This window comes from Chelonia mydas, chromosome 4 (assembly GCF_015237465.2).
Source record: "Chelonia mydas isolate rCheMyd1 chromosome 4, rCheMyd1.pri.v2, whole genome shotgun sequence".
Taxonomy (NCBI): Eukaryota; Metazoa; Chordata; order Testudines; family Cheloniidae; genus Chelonia; species Chelonia mydas.
Window position 1 is genome coordinate 89,238,768 of NC_057852.1, and position 19,443 is coordinate 89,258,210.

At 41.5% G+C, this 19,443-nt stretch overlaps 1 protein-coding gene across 18 annotated transcripts in view; it reads left to right on the forward strand.

The window, feature by feature from the left end:
- Positions 1–300: 300 nt before the first annotated feature.
- Positions 301–19,443, forward strand: part of CLOCK (clock circadian regulator) — a 90,280-nt gene continuing 71,137 nt past the window's right edge. For 7 of the 18 annotated variants that reach the window (XM_037897747.2, XM_043546206.1, XM_043546202.1 and 4 more), the window contains exon 1: positions 355–504. The gene's annotated coding sequence lies outside the window, so the exon portion shown is untranslated. Of the gene's footprint in view, positions 510–10,151; positions 10,185–19,443 lie in introns of those variants that run through there. The other 11 variants (XM_037897750.2, XM_043546205.1, XM_043546207.1 and 8 more) reach the window with 8 other exon arrangements.

A 19,443-nucleotide genomic window follows, 5' to 3' on the forward strand; every position in this document is an offset into this window, starting at 1 on the left:
TCGCCAAGGCACAAGGGAGCGCCCTCCGCCCCGCAGCCCCTGCCTCTGTAGCCGCGCCGGCCCGCTCAGCCCAGCGAAAAGGCGCCATTTTCTCCTCACAGAGCCACCCGCGTCTCTACCGGGGTGATCTGAGGTCAGGGAGCCGGGTCCCGCTACACAGGCTGCGAGCGCGTACAGAGCTGCTCTCCGCGCCGCAGCTGGGCGGCACTACTGGAGAGGAGTCGCAAGCCGCGGTGGGAGGCTGCGCATGCCCCTTAGCGGCGAAGGTAAATCACAGGCCCAGCCGCAGCAGCCTGGCGCACGCGCACTGGCGCGGGGCTTAGTCAGTCTGCTGGCTGCTGTTGCCGGTAGGCTCTGGCGGCGCATGCGCAGTGGTGGCGGTGAGGGAATCACAGGCCTGGCTGCTGCTGGAGGAGGATCTGTCGGTGGGTTTGGGACTAAGCGCAGGAAGCGGCTTCGCACACTGCACGGAGCCCAGAGTGGTCAGGCGGCGTGGGGAGCCGGGTAAGGTGCGCGCTGCAAGGGCAGGCGGGGCGGCTGTGGCCGGGCGGGGTCCCCCAGATCCCGGCCGGGGAGCCATTAAAGTTTGACAGTCCTGGCGGGGCTCCCGTCTCCAGGGCAGCGGCGGGGGGTGGGCACGGCAGGGGCTGCCCGTCGGGCCGGGCGCGGGCTGGGGCTGGGGCTCCCCGGCGGGGCAGGGCAGGGGCTGTTTCATAAGGGACCCGCTAGGCCTTGTGACCCACTTTACTCCTGTCACAACTCCCAGCACGTTTGGAGCCCTGCCCGGCTGGCCCGGCGCCCGGCCGGGCTCCGCCTGCTCTCGCCGCCCCGAGGGCGGGGGCGGGACGCTCCGAGCCGCCAGCTCCCCACCTGCCCGGGGCGCGGGTAGGAGCTGGCGCTGGAGCCGGGACCCTGTTTGTTTTCTTTCTCGCGCCTGGAGCCGTGGGCGGTGTCTCGTCCGGTCTGTGCAGCCGGGAGCGGCGCTCCCCGCCCGCAGTGCCCCCGCTGTCAGAGGGGCTCTCCCGGCTGCCGGAGCTGGTCGGGGACAGCCTGGTCTGCGCCGCTCAGCGCGGTTATCCTCGCAGCACCCTGCCGGCCGGGAGCCGAGCCTGTCCGCCGCAGCCGTAGGGCCAGGAGCAGTCTTGTCTGCGGCACAGGATGGACAATAAAACCGGGCGGCGGGCTGCTGGTGGAGTGATCGCCCATGGCCTGTCGTTGGCAGGGCGGAGTGTTCTTAGTGTCACTGTTAAATTGGAATGAAATTCAGTGGCGTGCGAAGTTACAGGACAACTGACGTTTGCAACTCGTGAATCCAGTCCTGGAAACCAAGGGTCCCATAGAATGAAGAGCTGCTGGCCCGAGAGAAGGTTTATAAACGTAAACACGTCCCTTTCATGGGGCCCCAAGGCGTCCACTTGCCTGGATCAGCTTGCAGGATCTGTCTCTAAATCCCAAAATGATTCACATCATTAGTCATTATAATACTTAATGCTTGTACAGCGATTTCAGTCTAGAAATAGTTGCTTAAATCCTGTTATAGCAGAGAGACTGAAGTTAAGGGTACAGTGAAAAATTAAATTTTGTTGAATGAATAAATTTTACTTTGTTTCAGCATGGTGTCTAAGCAGTATTTATTAATAACACCTTTAAATGATTAAAAGTCAAGATTTTACAAATATATCCCCCAGTCCTGCCAGCACTTTTGTACATGCTTAACTTCAAGCATGTAAGTAGCCTCTCTGATTTTAGTAAATGGCACACATACAATTAAGCATGTGCATTGTAGGATTGGGATCCTAATTTACTTGGCATTCTTTTTGTATTTCTCTCAACTTGGAAATTGAAACTCAGTGAAGTTTATAGTCAGTTTAATTTTCAGGTTCTCATTATTCCCTTATTGGAGTTTTAAATACAGCAAGGAGAATGTTTGTTTAAAAGCTGTTTTGATTGGAGGTTTTTGTTTAACAGTTGAAACATTTTGTTTTTCTGAGGTCTCTTAGCATTATGGAGATTCCAAGAAAAATAACATATATGTCTCAAATATATTTATTTTTATGATATCAGGTGTTATTGTTAAAGTGTGATAATTGCGCATCTTGGAGTTGGTCTTAAACTGTTGAGAAACTTGTTAAAAGAAAAGGAGTACTTGTGGCACCTTAGAGACTAACCAATTTATTTGAGCATAAGCTTTCGTGAGCTACAACGAAAGCTTATGCTCAAATAAAATGGTTAGTCTCTAAGGTGCTACAAGTACTCCTTTTCTTTTTGCAGATACAGACTAACATGGCTGTTACTCTGAAACTTGTTAAAAGAAAAACAATCATGCAGCCTAGTAGTACAATATTTTCCTGAAAAAATTGCTTTGCACTATTACAGAATAGCATGAACAAAAAATTTAATTTTCAGGCCCATGTTTAACAGCCAGGCTCAAACATTATACAGCTGATTCTCACTTATTGCTTGTTTCAATTTCTTTACACGTTCACGTAAAGAAGGATGAATATTTTCTTGGAGCTCTGTCATTTTATGTATATTTGTGTTTTACTTTTTGTAAATTTTGTTTACATTTTTAGGACTACTTAAACTCTCTCTGGTGGCTAATTTAACATATAGTCAAATAATTTAAGACTGTCAAAGAGTGGTTATTTGCTCATGTAGTTGTAGGCTGATCTCCCTGTGAAGCATCTCACTGAGGTTAGTGGGGCTCCATACCAGGGTCCACCTGTGAATGACCAGTTACAGGTAGAACTCAATGGGAAGGTTCTATTGGTAATAGGTGATTACTGTAGCTGTAATGATTTGAGGCCCCAGGGGCTGTGAGGATCTTCAAGTTTCACCTGATCTGGCTGCCTTCTCTGGATGTCAAGTGTTTGGTTTTGGATTGTTTAAACAGATTCTTCTTGATTGTATGGCACTCATGTATATTTTTCTCTCCACAATCTTTTCCATTTTGTTTTTTCCACATATTTAAGTCCCCTTTTGCCCCCTCCTGTTATCTCCCTTGCTGGAAATTTTCTTCCCACTCCTTTAGAATATGTACTGGGAAGCAACACTCTGCCCCTGGTTTATATAACTTTTGCTACTTCAATATTCTAGAACTGTATGCTGCTCAGGAAAATTCGCAATTTCTCATTTATTCATAAAGTGACTTTATATTTTATCTGGTATATTTTAACAAGGATGGTTCTGATAATTAAATATGTCTCCTGCAATATAAAAGGTTTTAATAACACAAAGAAAAAAGTATACTCAGTGCTTTTATAAAATAAAATAAAAAAAAAAAAAGAAGAATGTTGATATTGCCATGCTCCAGGAAACACCTTTGCCAGAATTTGAGGCTTGTAAACTGAATAAAGGTTGCATATGCCTCTCAATTTCCAGTTGCTTTAATTCTTAAGCGAGGGGCATTGGTATACTAATACATAAAAAGTTGAATTTTAATATTCTGAGCACAACATCTGACAGTGAGGGCAGATTTACTATCCTCAAGGCTGAAATTGACAATTCTAAAATGAATTTTAGATGACCCAATTTTGTCGTAACTTTTTTATGAGTATAAGTGACATGGGACACCATCCTGTTATCATAGCTGGAGACTTTAACATAACTCTAGACCAAGCCCTTGATAAATCTTCTCCTTCTCCATATAAAAACTGAAATACATGAGTATACATTACATACATAGCAGATTTAGGCTTAAAAAATGTGTGGAGATAGGGTAATCTTATGACCAGAGACTATATCTTTTTTTTTTTTTCCCTGCAGCTCATTCAACATATTCAAAATTGGACTGTTTCTTAGTGTCACAAGCCTTGATCAATTCTGTCACTCATTATGTCATTGGTACTATTATTATATCTGACCATGCTCCTATACATATGTCTTTTAGGTCCCCAGAGTATGCACCCTCAACTAAAATGTGAAGATTAAAATACCTCTCTGCTGTTTGATACATCATTTATTAACTCTGTCCAGCAAGAGTTGGAACTTTTTCTTTAAAACAAATACCTCCAGATTTTCATCAGTTGTCACACTTAAAGGAAGCCTTTAAAACCTTCATCAAAGGCCATATCATCTTTTATGCCACATTTAAAAAGAAATGGAGAGAACATAGAATTGATAACCTTGTGAAGGAAATTAAGGCCTTGGATGTAGACTGTGCTTCCAATTCCTCCCCAGAGAAACTCTGAATTCTCATCAATCTAAACTATGAAATCAATAAACTTCTGTCCCAAAAGGCAGTTTGCTTTATTCTTTTTGAAGCAAAACTACGGGGAATCTGGCGAGAGAGAGAGCTGTTATTCGCGATAGTAGCAATAAATTATATACAACAGTCAAATATTAATAAAGAGTTTCAACAATTTTATTCAAAACTATATTTAGCGGAAGAGGGAATCACTAAAGATGCCCTAGATAACTTTTGTAGTGGATTGTCTCTGCCACAAATCTCTGACTCTGATGGAACTTTTAGATGCCCGTTTAGAAATTACACAACTGACTCAGGCTATAAAAATATGATGGTCAGAAAGACTCCTTGTGCAGACGGGTTCCCAGCTGAATTTTACAAAAAGTTCTCTGAAACTTTAATACCTAGGTTATTGAATATGTTCAATGAGACCAAGAATGAGCAAACTCTTCTCCTACTCTGTGATTTCAGTTATTCCTAAACCTGGGAAAGACCTTGAACTAGGTAGTAATTACAAGACAATTTTTTAAAGCAATTGTGTTGCTAAGATTTTAACTAAAGCTCTTGCTGTGTGATTGGACAAAGTTCTGTCTCACATTCGACACACAAATCCGGTAGACTTCCTTCCTAATAGACGTGGCTCAGATAACTTGTGTCAAATGATATTATTGCCACTTCAAAAAATTCTAAAGAACTCTTAGCTGTCATTTCTTTAGATGCTGTAAAGGTCTTAGTTCCAGGCTATGTGGGCAATCTGTTGTGTGTGCACAAAATTTGGATTTGGTAAACAATATATTGCTTGGTTTAAGCTTTTATACTTTAACCTGACTTCCAGGGTAGTTATCAATGGTATTATTTACACCCCATTTCCATTACAGAGATATGAGACAGGGCTGCCCACTTTCTCCTCATCTGTTTGATTTAGCCCTAGAACCTTTAGCCTTTGCCATCTGAGCAAATAAACATATTCATGGTATCAGGGTGGCCCAAACAGAGAACAAAATTGTGTTTTATGCAGATGAACCTGTATGTGTGTTCCAGGTTACCATTCCTAACCTTCTAACTACTGGTAATAAGTTTGGACACCTCTCAGGATATAAAATTAATTGGGGTAAATCAGAAATCTTAGACACTAACAGTATACCCACAAAGTACTGTTCTCAAATTGGGACTTTCAGTGGCAATCCTCTTATCTGAAATATTTAGGAATACTGCTTTCCAAAAATATTCAGGGCATCCCGAAGATAAATATAGAACTAGTTATTGCCCAAGTGTCTAATGATTTGGGGAGATGGAGTTTAATGCTCAGTTTGTCAAGTAAAATTAGTATACTGAAAATGTATGTTCCCAGAATTTTCTATGTCCTGAGCAGTCTATTTCTATTCCTCAAATTCATTTTAAGAAATTCAATAATATTTTCTCAGTATTCCTTTGGGTACAGGTAAGAAATCTAGACCAGCTCTTAACAAATTACAGCTCCCCCAATATTCCCAATTTGGAAAATGATCATATCTCCTTTTTGTTAAGCCAGGCATCTTTGTGGATGTTACATATGACCACACAGACTCCACCCTGGATTCAGATTGAATGAGAATTGGTATATCCTCTACCCCTTTCAGACATTGTCAGATTATTATAGATTTGATGGCTCCAGAGCTCTCCCAGTGATGGCTGTCATATAAGCTTGGTCAAACTTGGCTAAAAAGTTCTGTTTCCCTCCATTCTTCCTTGTAGAAGTCATATGGAACAATCCTGTTCTTAAAATCAGTAGCAAAACCTGGATCTGGAGGGATTGGATGGACAGAGGAATTATGACTGTGTAACAGATAATTGACAACGATAAATTTAAACCATTTGTGTAGATCTTCGGTAACAGTTTGGTTTACTCTGCTCTGGAGCATGGAAGTATCTCCAGTTAAAGCGTTTACTTACTAGTGTATTTAGACCAGATGCATTGGGAACTCCAGATCATATATTATTTTGGAGGAAACTTCCTGGATTTACTCAGCCAGTGGTATCCTCTTACGGTACACATTTGGATACATATCTATCTCCGAACCAATGGAATACAATTCTGTCTCTTGTTAAAAAACGAAACTATAGAGCTGACACTGTGGCCTATTTGCCAAAAGACACTTTCTCAAATATACTGGTCCCTGCATAAGCTAATGGTAATGGGCCTCACAAATGCTATTGGAAATGTAACTCGGTTGGTGCTACATTAAGTGCCCCTGTGTCAAGAATTTCTGGTATGAGGTCAGTCAAAGGTCCAATTTGATACTGGATGCTAAGTTGGAGGCCCAGTTTCATTCTTGGATATATTCCTGATATTTAGAGATTACCTTGTAACAAGGCAGTGCGGTTCCAACCTGCAGCTTTGGTTGCTAAAAACTTAATCCTGCAAAAATGAAAAAATTGATCCCTACCAAATATTGATGCCCAGCTCAGTGGTATGGCTGACCTTACATGTAGTGAAAGGGAATGCCCAAACAATTCAAAGCAATTTGGGCTGACTTTCTAGAGGCCTATGATTAACATAGGCCTTGAAGATAGCTGTGTCACTTCCCCTCCCCTGCCTTTATCATAACCCTCTCTATTTACTTTATGTATTGTGATGAATCTGGTATTTTGGTATATTTATTGTATTTGGAAAAATTTAGAAATGTCTTGCTTTCCTAATCAAAAAGTGACACATTTTTGACTCATGAGTCCATATCCTGCATCTGAATATTCACAAAATACACTTTTTAAAAAAAGCCTTTGTACAGTAAAATAAATAATGAGCACTGAACGCTTTAGATTTCTAAAATAAACTTTTTAGATTGAAATGTAGCTGTCACACAATCTGGAGTGGCCCGTGACACTGAGTGCCTACTTCAGGGCAGAATTTCAAAAACAGGGCAGATACCCCAAACTGGTGGTATGTTCTATACTTAGATTTTACCAAGGTAGTAACAAGTGTGAACTCCTGCATCACTACCATGGAGTCACAGACAATCCCCTTAAGCTCCCAAGTCTCTCTTGCCATCATACAAACTGGGCTTAATGATAAATGGTCACTTACACCAAAAATCACACAATATTCAGGTTGCTTCGAGTCACTTACACCAGATCGGGTACCCTAGATCTTAGACCAAAAACAATGCCTGTAGCCAATCCTGTAATGAACTATCTAAAGGTTTATTAACTAGGAAAAAGAAATTAATTATTTACAGGCTGAAGCATGCAACCATATGCACAAATGAGTTGCAATCTAAATCCTAAGAGTGACGAGTTATAGTGATCTGTCAATTCAAAGCCTCTTTTAGGCAGAGGTGGATGACTTTTTTGGGGGGCCCTGGGCAAGAGCAAGTGGGGGGCCCCTTCCCACCCCTTCCATCTGCAGTCCCCGCACTCTTCTCTGCTGCTCCTGCCAGGGAGCAGGGTTGGGGTGTGGGGCTTGTGTCGCTTTGCTCACCCGGCACTCCTGCTGAAAGTGGGTTTGGAGTGTGGGGGCTTCCCCCGCTCCCGGCAGGAGCACCTGATGGGTGGAGCACGGCAAGCCCCTATGCCCCAACCCTGCTCCCCAGCAGGAGTGCTGGGCGGGCGGAGTGGGCCAGCGTGCAGGGGTGCCCATTTTCCTGGGGCCCCTGGGCATGGGCCCTGTTGGCCCAATGGCTAATCCGCCACTGCTTTCAGGGTGGAACTGTGAGGTAGATCCTAAGAATCTCTGGCTTCAGTTTGGTGTCTCTGACCCTGTGAGAGTTCAAACAGCAAAAAAAAAAAAAAAAAGGAAAAGTTTCCTGTGTCTGTTTTATTTTCTTTATGCAGACTTCCAGTCCATAGGCCGAGCTTCCTTTCACATAACATTTCCAAAGTGTGATAGGGCAATTACCCAATCCTTTGTACCGCAATGTTCCTTGAAGACCCATCTCATTTTGATAGTTCTTCTGACAACACTCTTCCTACCTGGGTTTACAAGTTTAGAGCAAACATTTTCAAAATTATTTCCATAGCATGGACTAAAGATATTACAAATAGGATTAATGCATACAGCAACTTATAAACATTTGATAGAGTCTAAACACTAAGTACATTCTTATAAGGTTAATGTATATTTTGAGCAACACTAAGGCCATGTCTACACTAGTTACCGTACAGCAGCACAGCTGTACCGATGGAGCTGCACTGCTGTAAGATCACTTGTGTAGCCACTGTATGTTGACGGGAGAGAGCTCTTCCGTTGACATAATAAAACCACCTCAATGAGCAGCGGTAGCTATGTCTGCGGGAGAAGCTCTCCTGCCAACATAGCACTGTGCACACTACCACTTATGCTGGCGAAACTTATGTCACTCAGCGAGTATGGTTTTTCACACCCCTGAGCGACGTAAGTTTTGCTGACATAAGTGGTAGTGTAGACATGGCCTAACTAACGCATAAGTGAACTGGTATTGGCTCCAGTTATGAGTTTGTCAGTTCTTAGCTAATGCCTGCAGCCTTGGCAAGAGCTGGCATCTGGTCTGCCAGTGTCACAGTAGCTACATGCTGCCAATGAGCTTTTCACCACTGTGGCACTGAAAGCCCTCGTACTTTGGGAGAGCTATGCCCATGTTATACCATTAGTCATCTTGTGTCAAGGGTGAATCCGTCTTGCTTCGAGGGTCATGGTGGTGGTCTGCCTTGAATTGAAAACTTGTGTATTAATAGGACATTTAAGATAAAACCATACTATGATATTTCTGGGCAGAAGCAGAATTGCATAATTGTTTCATTTACATCAAATAGTGTCTGTCATGACTTTTCCATGATAAAAATACCTGGAAGATCTTAGGAGATGGATTAAAAAAATAAATCAGGCTATTGCTTCAACATCTTCAAAATGTAAAGTTTAATACCCAAATGGACATTTAGACAGCTTGGAGACAGTAAAAGTTAGTACCCAAGCCATTCAACTGTCCCTAACCTTGTGGTGATACAGTACCATATTTCAGAGTAATATAGCACTCTTATCTTTTGCTTTGTGTTCAAAAATCTTTTGCAGCAGAAAAGTATAAAAGGTGTCTTTCACTGATGTCAGTTCAATAGTTATGATTTCTAGGTTTTACTGAATGGTTTATAGTTTCATGGTTGGTTGGTGATTCATATTTCCTTTGGCGAAGCAAAGTTTATTTGCTTTCTATTATTTTATTTCCATAGTAAGTCAGATTGGTTGGGTAATAAAAATTATGCTCCTTAATTTTCAGTGTGAAGATCTGTAGTGTTTCAGTCTGTGTGGTATTTTTTTAACTAGATATGAAAAATTAATGTTATTGATTCATTTTTCGTATTCAAGTTTTGCAGCTGCAAAAAGACAAATTCATCTTACTAGTATGTAATCCACATGACCATTAAATTGTTCAGCAAGTATGCGTTAAAGATTTTAAACACTAATTTGGCGTAATTGCAGTTGCTTGGGGTTGTACAGTATAATTTAAACAAAAGTAAGTAATCTAATCTTAGATCAGATTCACATTGTGAACATAATTTTTTTTAATCTGCTCAGTGTTCTCCAGAAGTTTAAAAATAGTCTGTATGGAGTAAAACTATGTTTTCTGAACGTGTGAAACAGATGTACTGAGTTTTATATTCTACAAGTGGACTTACATCAAGTATCTGGATTACATTTGTAATATTAAGGTCTGAATTTTCAAAGAGTCCTCTGTTCAGCTTTTAAATTTGCACCTGAAATCTTGTGCCCACAGTTAGTCGTAGGAACAAATGTTTAAATTTTAAAATTCCCAACTACTTTAGTTCATTGGCAGATGCAAGTGTTTTTTGTGCCAGCAAAACTACTTCTAAATTCTAATGCTTGTCTTCACAATTTATGTGCCTATAATATTATACCATCATTTGACTGTAGATAATAACTGGAAGACTTTGGGGGGGGTAAAACCTCTAATCTTGCATTTGAATTAATTTGTTTTTCTTCTTCGGGGTATTGGTTTCCTTGGAGTTTGAAACACACTTTTGTTTTCAGGTAACTGTTGCCCCTCTCTCATAACTTCACCATCTTTTAATAGGGATCAGGTTTATATATCTGTATGTCTCGCTATATAAAAATTTTGGAAAGGTAACTATTTGTTCCTTATTTTTGTGAACTCTCCCTTTTTTCCTGCACCAGAGCCATATAATCTACTTGATGTTTGAGGCAGATAACAGATTTTACAAAACTATAGTATAATTATGTAAACTGTTGATAATAGTAGTATTGAAAAGAGCTGCTTCCATAAATATGAAGTCCTGAGTATTGTATAGTTCCTATGTATTTAGTATTATGTAGCAGCAACAAAATTATTTTGGCTCTCTGAGGCCTTCAACAACTTCAGCATTACATGTTTTGTACTCTTTCCATTCCCACCCACATATTTAGAATTCAGATCTTTTGTGTTAGGTTTCCTATCCAGTGTCAATATTCTGATGAACAAAATTGAAATCAGAAAATCAATTTCATTATTATTTCTTACAATATGAGATTCTATTAATAAGAGGTTTTTGTTTGAAAGGAAAGGAAAGATCAAGCTTGTGGGTTTGTATATACAGTGAGCACACTCTACATGTCTGAAAAAAGGTAGCCATGTTTATGTAATTGTTCTAAATATCATTTTTAGAACCTGTAAGTGATTTCATGGGCTACATATGTCATGATTTAATAAACAATTTATTTTTGGAGTAGACTAAGATCACTTTAGCTTTTAAGAGAGCCTATTGCGAGAGAGGACAAAATCAATATAATGAACGGTTGGTACAGCCCAATAAAGCCAATACTGGAGTAAGATTTATTCACAAATAGATCCATGTGGGTGTATGTTCTCTGACATACATCCCTTTGTAGAACTAGGCCGTTGAAAAGACAATTTGGGGTAAACTATGTGAGAAGTCTTTTAATATGCACTGTTTTATCGTATGATACTTTTCAGACCGAAAACACGTGATTGCTATTCCCTGCCAAAAGAAGCTTATGGTCTAAAACTCCTACAAGCATTCATTCTGGTAGTTTTGTTACAGAAGGAATCCCATTGACTTCAGTGGGATTATTTGCTTGAATAAAATTACTTGTGTGTGTTTGCAGGATTGGACATAAATTTGGCTTTACGCAAAGGTGACAGGTTACTGGTAGAGTTGGGATGAGGACAGGACAAAGGCTATAACAATTTGATTGGGGTTGCTTTTACCATGAACATCATCTTGGTTCTTAATATATTTCAATTAAACTTATTGAAATATTTAATTGTACCTATTTGTTATTACAAACAAGGGAAAGAGGAAGAATGAGACAGGAGTGAAGAGGTAAGAAGAAAGGAATAGTGAGGAGGGGTGGGAAGAAAAGTGGTGAGGAACAGTGCATAGGTCAACAGTGCATAGAAGAGCAGTGTGCATAGTGATAGTGGATTTGTAGCTCACAGAAAATGAAAGTGAGGAAGTATTGTGATATAAAGAAAAAGTAAATTTAAAGTTGGCAGAGTTAGTAAAAATGGCAACAGTAAGCTGATTTTGGCAGAATAAGACAAAATGCAGTAAATAGTGGCACTAATATATTAGATTGGCTGAGTGTATTGGAATGGAAGCAATGGATCAAATAAAGACTAGTAAACCGAAGGTTAAAATCAGTAGAATGTGTAACTTAAATCACATGGCAAAAGTCAGTCTTCAATTAAATGGAAAATCACATCTCCAATAAAAAACAAAAATGCAAGAAATTAACTTTTAATAGGTGATTAACGTTAGATCATCATGATGCAGTCCACAACGTATGAAAATGATACAAGTGATACCTTTGATCCAGTATTGCATTTATAATAGTAGCAATCCAAAAATAAAATTGGGAATAGGAAGCTTGAGGTTAGTTACATTCATATAGGAAGTTCCTCTCAATTTATACTTTCTCCATTACTGACATTATTTTGTTTTAAAAAAAAACAAAACGAGGAGTACTTGTGGCACCTTACAGACTAACAAATTTATTTGGACATAAGCTTTTGTGGGCTAAAACCCACTTCATCAGATGCATGCAGTGGAAAATACAGTAGGAAGATATATAGATATATATACACACACACAGAGAACATGAAAAAATGGATGTTGCCATACCAACTGTAACGAGACCAATCAATTAAGGTGGGCTGTTATCAGCAGGAGGAAAAAATAAAACAAACCTTTTGTAGTGATAAACAGGATGGCCCATTTCAAATAGCTGACGAGAAGGTTTGAGTAACAGTGGGGGGGGGGATAGCATGGGGAAATAGTTTTTACTTTGTGTAATGACCCATCCACTCCCAGTCTTTATTAAAGCCCAATTTAATTGTCCAGTTTGCAAATTAATTCCAATTCTGCAGTTTCTCGTTGGAGTCTGTTTTTGAAGTTTTTTTGTTGGAGAATTGTAACTTTTAGGTCTGAAACTGAGTGACCAGGGAGGTTGAAATCTGAAAGAATGCGTGCACATATTTAAGATCTCTATATAATGTGTGTGTATACATTCAAAAAAAAAATTCAGGGAATTCTCATAACCTTTTTCTTTCTGTAGTCAGATGTGACAGACACAGGTCACATGTTGCAGGTCATTCTCTAATACGTATTCACGACTCTTGTGTATCTTATTCTTAATGTTTCAAAGGAAGTGCTGGGTCTCTGAGAATGTGAATCAACTCAGCAGTTCATGGGATGCTTCTGGGATCTGAGTGGGACTGGTTGCAATCAGCATGAGCTACTTTGTGATATTTTTGGCAGTTGTGATTTGCAGCTTGAGAACTGCTGTTGATTTACGTAGGATGTCAAAAGTGTTACTGTTGCTAATACTCTCTAGGCTACTGTGAGAAAGATTTGAGTTTCAGGTAGACTAAAATGGTTGATTGGAATGTTGTAAAAATAAGGGTTTTATTTCTATTTGGAGGAGAAATGGTGGGAAATTTTTAGTGGGGAAATTTAATTTTTTTTGGTTACCAATCCAATTTGCCTAAAAACTTGAACATTTTTGTCCTCGTGCTGAGCTATTCATTCCTCTTTTTTTCCCTCCCTTGGTTCTCATGCATTTGTCTGAGCGCATCTTACCCCCTGCCCATGCATATTCCCAATCTCACTTACATGTACAAGTGTCATGTTGTTCTATACTTGTTTCTTTTTTCTTCTTTTTTCTTTGTCGTCTTTTCTCCTCCTTCTAAGTTCCTTGTGCATATTTCCCTCCTCCCTTCCCACTTCAGAATACTGTAGCTCAAAACACTTCTTTTAAACAGACTATTTTCTACTCTTGTTGCTTGAGATGCCAGAAAAGGCAAAATGATCAGTGACAGGAAGAGGGATGTCATTTCCGATGTAGGAAACATCACTGAAAAATTTGATGAAGGGAAGAAGCTACAAGGTGAAAAATGGAGAAATGGTGGAAGATATAGGCAGAAAAAGACCTATGCAGAGACTTAGGGCTTGTCTACGTTGTGCTAGTGCAAACCAGCTGAGATGTAAATTCGAGTGTGCATCAGCATGCTGCACACTAATTGGCCTGTTGGATCCTGCTGGCATGCACTAAAAGTGTCCTTATGCATGTTAATGTAGTACTGTTTGAAACAGGACTACATTAACATACATTAGGGAACTTTTTGTGCATGCCAGCAGGGTCCACATGGACCAGATAGTGTGTGACACGTTGGTGCACACTAGAACTTACACTCCCGCTGCGGTGTATTAATGCACCATGTAGACAAGCCCTTGGAAATGGGTTGAAGAGTTTGGCCTTCATTCAGGAAGACAGTAAAGCAGTGGTCACCAACTGGTCGATCGCGATCAACCGGTTGATCCTAGAGGATCTCCCAGTCGATCGCGATCTCCGGCAGCACAGCAGGGCTGCCGCTAAGACAGGCTCCCTGCCTGCCCCGGCCCCACGCCACTCCTGGAAGTGGCCAGCGGAGCGCTGGGGGTGGGAGGGTAGGGGTCTCCCTCTGGACACTGCTCATGCCTGCAAGCACTGCCCCTGCAGCTCCCATTGGCCAGGAACAGGGAGCTGTGGCCAATGGGAGCTGCGGTGGTGGTGCTTGCAAAGAGGGGCAGCGTGCGGAGCCACATGCTGCCCACCTCCCCTCCCCAGGGGCCACAGGGGTGCGTTGGCCCCTTCCGGGACAGGCATGAGGCCAGGTTAGGCAGGTTACCTTAACAGCAGCCATGCTGCAGTGCCGGAGGTAAGTGCTGCCCAGCGGGAGGCCCCACCCCAGTCCTGAGCCCCCCCTGCACCCCAGTCCCCTACCCCAGGCTCAGCCCAGAGCCCCCTCCCACACTTGAGAACCCCTCGGCTCCAGCCCAGAGCCCTCCCCCCCCAAACTCCTACCCCAGCCCGGTGAAAGTGAGTGAGGGTGGGGGAGAGTGAGTGACGGAGATATGGGGGGATGGAGTGAGTGAGGCGGGGCTTTGGGGAAGTGGCGGGGCCTTGGTGTAGGGGCAGGGTAGATCCTGGGTTGTCCTTACATTCAAAAAGTGATCTTGGTCGTAAAAAGGCTGGAGACCACTGCAGTAAAGGGATCTGAGGACATGTTGATATGGTCATTGTGGTAGGAGAGAGAGGATACAAGTTATAAAGCATTAGTATTGTTTCAATACCGTTTCTTTTTTAAAAAATACTAGGAAATTCATATGTTAAGGCAGTCATAAAATGAACTCAAGAACAATGACTCCTATAACAGAAAATTCATTTGAGCTTCAAATGCCAACATTAACTCTGTCTTCATATCCAGCTAATCACCTCCATAAGCCTGAGACCTTTTTACCAATTTGTCCTGCCTCATCTATATTTTAATATTGTTAAGTAATAATCCACATTTACTCACTTAAACATCAAAGTGATTCATATTTTATGTAAAATAATGATTGAATCACTGCCAACTCATCTCATGTCATAGGCTTAAGAGCTGGTCTTGTACGGGTTTAACTAAAATTGGATTTTCAGTTGATTTCAACTGATACATGCCCTTGTATGTCACTTTCAATTGCTTTCATTTGAGAAGCAAATTTCTACTCATTTGTCAAGGACCTCGGTCCTGATTCTTTACTGGGGCGTCTCTCAACTGCAAAGGTTTGCCTGCATAGTTCTTATTGCAAGATTGGTGTTATAGTCCTCAGTAAATTCTGAGGACCTGCCATTTGCCCCAGAAACCATTGTCTTAGACCCAGGAAATACTTTTTAAAAACACATGAGCATACCAGTGATACTGTTAATGGACTTTAAAAAAAAAGTTTACACTGTCCCTTTACTGTAAATAGGAGTAGTTGAAGCAGGAATCGCTTTTGATTTGTATGTTTTCCAGACTGCTGTCAATGCTAGGGGCTTGATTTCAGAAGTGTTGGGCACCTATACTTCCCTTTGGCTTCTGTTGGAGTTTTGGGTGCAGAGTATAAGGCCCACAAGCAGTATGGGTATAGGCCCATAAGCAGCGTATAAGACTTAAAGAAGAGATAGACAACTTGGTGATTTGGTGACAGAAAGAAGCTGCTACATGAGATACACTAGCTCAAGAACAGTCTTAAGATTTGTGTTTCCTGGATCAGTTTTACTCAAGCATGTAAGTGAGGTGATCAAACTCTCAAAGGACAGTAATTGCTGTGTGTATTGTCCCTATTTGCTAGCTCAGTTTTGGAGTGCCATTAGGAGCCTTTTTGAGTCAGAGAATTGATGCTCTTGGAGCAGCTGTGTAATGGAAGGTAGAAAGGGTTAGGAGATATATCATAGAATAGCTCCAGAATGGAGACTTGTGGAATATGTGAAAAACTCTTCTGGGTCACTGCTAAGAGAGGCTAAGCATCTGTGTTTGAATAGTTATGATGGGGCAGGAGGAGAAGAGGTTTCACTTATTGGGTTGTTCATTTTAAAAATAAAGTGTATGCTAGGCAAACTCAAAGGACTTCAGTAGTGATCTGTAGAGATTAGCATTTTTAAAGCAATGAATAAATTGCCGTAGGTTTATATAAGACCTTTTTAAAGGTCTGAGTTGTGTAGGTATAAATACAATTAATAAACTTGAGCTACAGTATTACCAATAATAAACAGTAAGAAATAAGCAAGTAACCAGAAGGTGGTAATAATTAAATATTCACTAAGCTTTTGAGGCTTTGGGTGCTCAGAACCAGCAACATAACTTGATTAATTGCATTCTTCAATAAGATTCTCATTAAATGAAGTGGATTAATTTAAAAAAAATGCTTCACTGGTCTTTCTGCTGCTCTTTGTTAAGCACTTGCAACAAACCAGAGGAGCTTATGACTTCCAGTAGGGGTTTCAGAAAATCTTGTTGGCCTCACTACATCACTTGTACTAGCTTCAGTTTTAAAGATTGCTTCTGTTTTAGAGTTTGTTTCAGGTATTTTTTTGCCACAGGTTGAATAGTGTAGAATAACAAGGTAAGATTGTAAAAAGAAAAGGAGTACTTGTGGCACCTTAGAGACTAACCAGTTTATTTGAGCATGAGCTTTCGTGAGCTACAGCTCACTTCATCGGATGCATAGCATATCGTGGAAACTGCCCAGTTTCCTGTGCAGTTTCCACGATATGCTATGCATCCGATGAAGTGAGCTGTAGCTCACGAAAGCTCATGCTCAAATAAACTGGTTAGTCTCTAAGGTGCCACAAGTACTCCTTTTCTTTTTACGAATACAGACTAACACGGCTGTTACTCTGAAAGGTAAGATTGAAATGTCGACTAAACTAATTTGCTAAATCAAATTATATTAGAGCTAAAATATGTGTAAGTATAACAAAATGTTCCTAATAAAGTAGATAAAAGCAAGTCAGGGTTATCAGACTTCTCTAGTTGATAATTCTGGTAGAAGTAGAGTGCTAATTTACTACTGCCCAGGCTACACTACAAACTTAGATTAATTTAAGTTACCTTGCATCAATTTACTTATGCATGTGTCTGCACTCAGATTTTTCTCCGGATGACATAAGCATCCCATTACTGAGGTGCAGTAAAACCACCTCCCCCAACAGTGTAGAACCATGGTCAACCTGCTTTGGTAGATGCAACCCTGCCCAGTCAAGCTGTGCTTACTGTGATTGGAGCTGGAGAATGGTGTTATGCCAGTGCCCTCCAAAGCTGAAGTATCAATAAGCATTTCTCATTTAAAGTTCCTTGAAAATAAGGGAAGGTGTCTTGTCAACCCTGACAGTCCTCCAGCTGCTGTCTCACAATGTCCCAGTCCCTCTGACAGTGACCATTCTGCTCACAACTTTAAACTCCACTGCCCAGGGTTCACAAAGACCAGAAGCCCACCTTCCCCCCTTTTAAAAACCGCTGTGTGTTTTTTGAAATGCTGTTCCCTGGTTGCCCTCTGTGGTGAGCACACCTAGCAGCTGACTTTTGTTTGCATCCAACCAACCATGGGTCCATGCACGCAGAGAGGTACTAGATGCACTTCTGCCGGGAGCAGCCAAGAAGGATTAGATCCCCTGGACCTGTGAAAATAGGCTGTGCAAGGACAACTATGGAACAGCTGTAGAAATGTGGACATCTACGAGCAAATTGCATGGAGGGCACAGGCATACGTGTACAACCGGGATCAGCAGCAGTGCTGCATGAAAGTGAAGATACTTTGCTAGGGACACCACATGCAAGGAAGGGCAACTAGAAATCTAGTGCTGAACCACAGACCTGCTGCTTTTACAATGAACTGCATGCCATACTTGATGAAGACCTGTCAAGGTTCCTTCCCCACTCTGAACTCTAGGATACAGATGTGGGGACCTGCATGAAAACCTCCTAAGCTTACTTTTACCAGCTTAGGTTAAACTTCCCCAAGGTACAAACTATTTTACCTTTTGCTCTTGGACTTTCGCTGCCACCACCAAACGTCTAACCGGGTTTATTATTGGGAAAGAGCCGTTTGGAAACTTCTTTCCCCCCCAAATTCTCCCAACCCTTGCACCCCACTTCCTGGGGAAGGTTTGGTAAAAATCCTCACCAATTTTCATAGGTGACCACAGACCCAATCCCTTGGGTCTTAAGAACAATGAAAAAGCATTCAGTTTCTGAAAAGAAGAACTTTAATAGAAGTAAAAAGAATCACCTCTGTAAAATCAGGATGGTAAATACCTTACAGGGTAATTAGATTCAAAACATAGAGAATCCCTCTAGGCAAAACCTTAAGTTACAAAAGGACACAAAGACAGGAATATCCATTCCTTTCAGCACAGCTTATTTCCTCAGCCATTTAAAGAAATCATAATCTAACGCATATCTAGTTAGATTACTTACTAAATTCTAAGACTCCATTCCTGTTCTGCCCCCGGCAAAAGCATCACCCAGACAGACACAGACCCTTTGTTTCCCCCCCCCCCTCCAGCTTTGAAAGTATCTTGTCTCCTCATTGGTCATTGTGGTGAGGTGCCAGCGAGGTTATCCTAGCTTCTTAACCCTTTACAGGTGAAAGGGTTTTTCTTCTGGCCAGGAGGGATTTTAAAGGTGTTTACCCCTCCCTTTATATGAATGACAAGACCCCTGCTCTGAACAGCAAGAAGGGGGAGAGGAGATGAGGTGGGGGACTCTAACCATACTGTGAGCCAGCGCCTCCACAGGAGTCTAGCCAGTCCTGCCAGGCAAGTGTGGATCAGCCCACTGATGAAGGGGAAGGGAGATCGGGTAAGTGAGTGCTGCATTTTTCCTTACAATGTTTTTTTTTGCTTTTCCTTCCTCTCCCACTCCCCCTCTGTCATTTACAGATGGCCCCTGTCCCATCTGAAAGTGTATGAGATAAAAGTATTGACTTTTTTCATTGTTTTACTGGTATACTGTGAGAAATTAAAAAGTTAGGAAGTAAATTTGAAACAAATTTTTGAACAGTACTATGGCAGGCCAATTTCACGATCCACATCAGTTCAGTGTCCTGTGCTCGGGTAGAGGTAGAGTCGGCATTTGGTTCTGTTGGGCTAGGTGAGGGGCCATGTGGTGCACATTGTTTATGTGAATAGGGATGTACATTTTTATCTTCCTGAGAGTTCTCGATGGCACTTTCATGGAGATACTCAAAAACCTTTGGGAGAGGATTGAAAAGGATGGCAGTCTTATTTCTTCCTCCTTAGGAGGACACTTTCCCATGCCACTCTGCAATGTATTTGGCTGGCACCATCGCAGGAAACAGGCTAGCAGCATAACGTGGCTTCAGGATGCCAGTAGCAGCTGAGTTCTCTGTGCTTTTGTGACCCTCAGGAGTGAGAGAGACAACATTCATTGTCTGGGGGGTGGCGGGGAGTGCCAGTAATTACAATA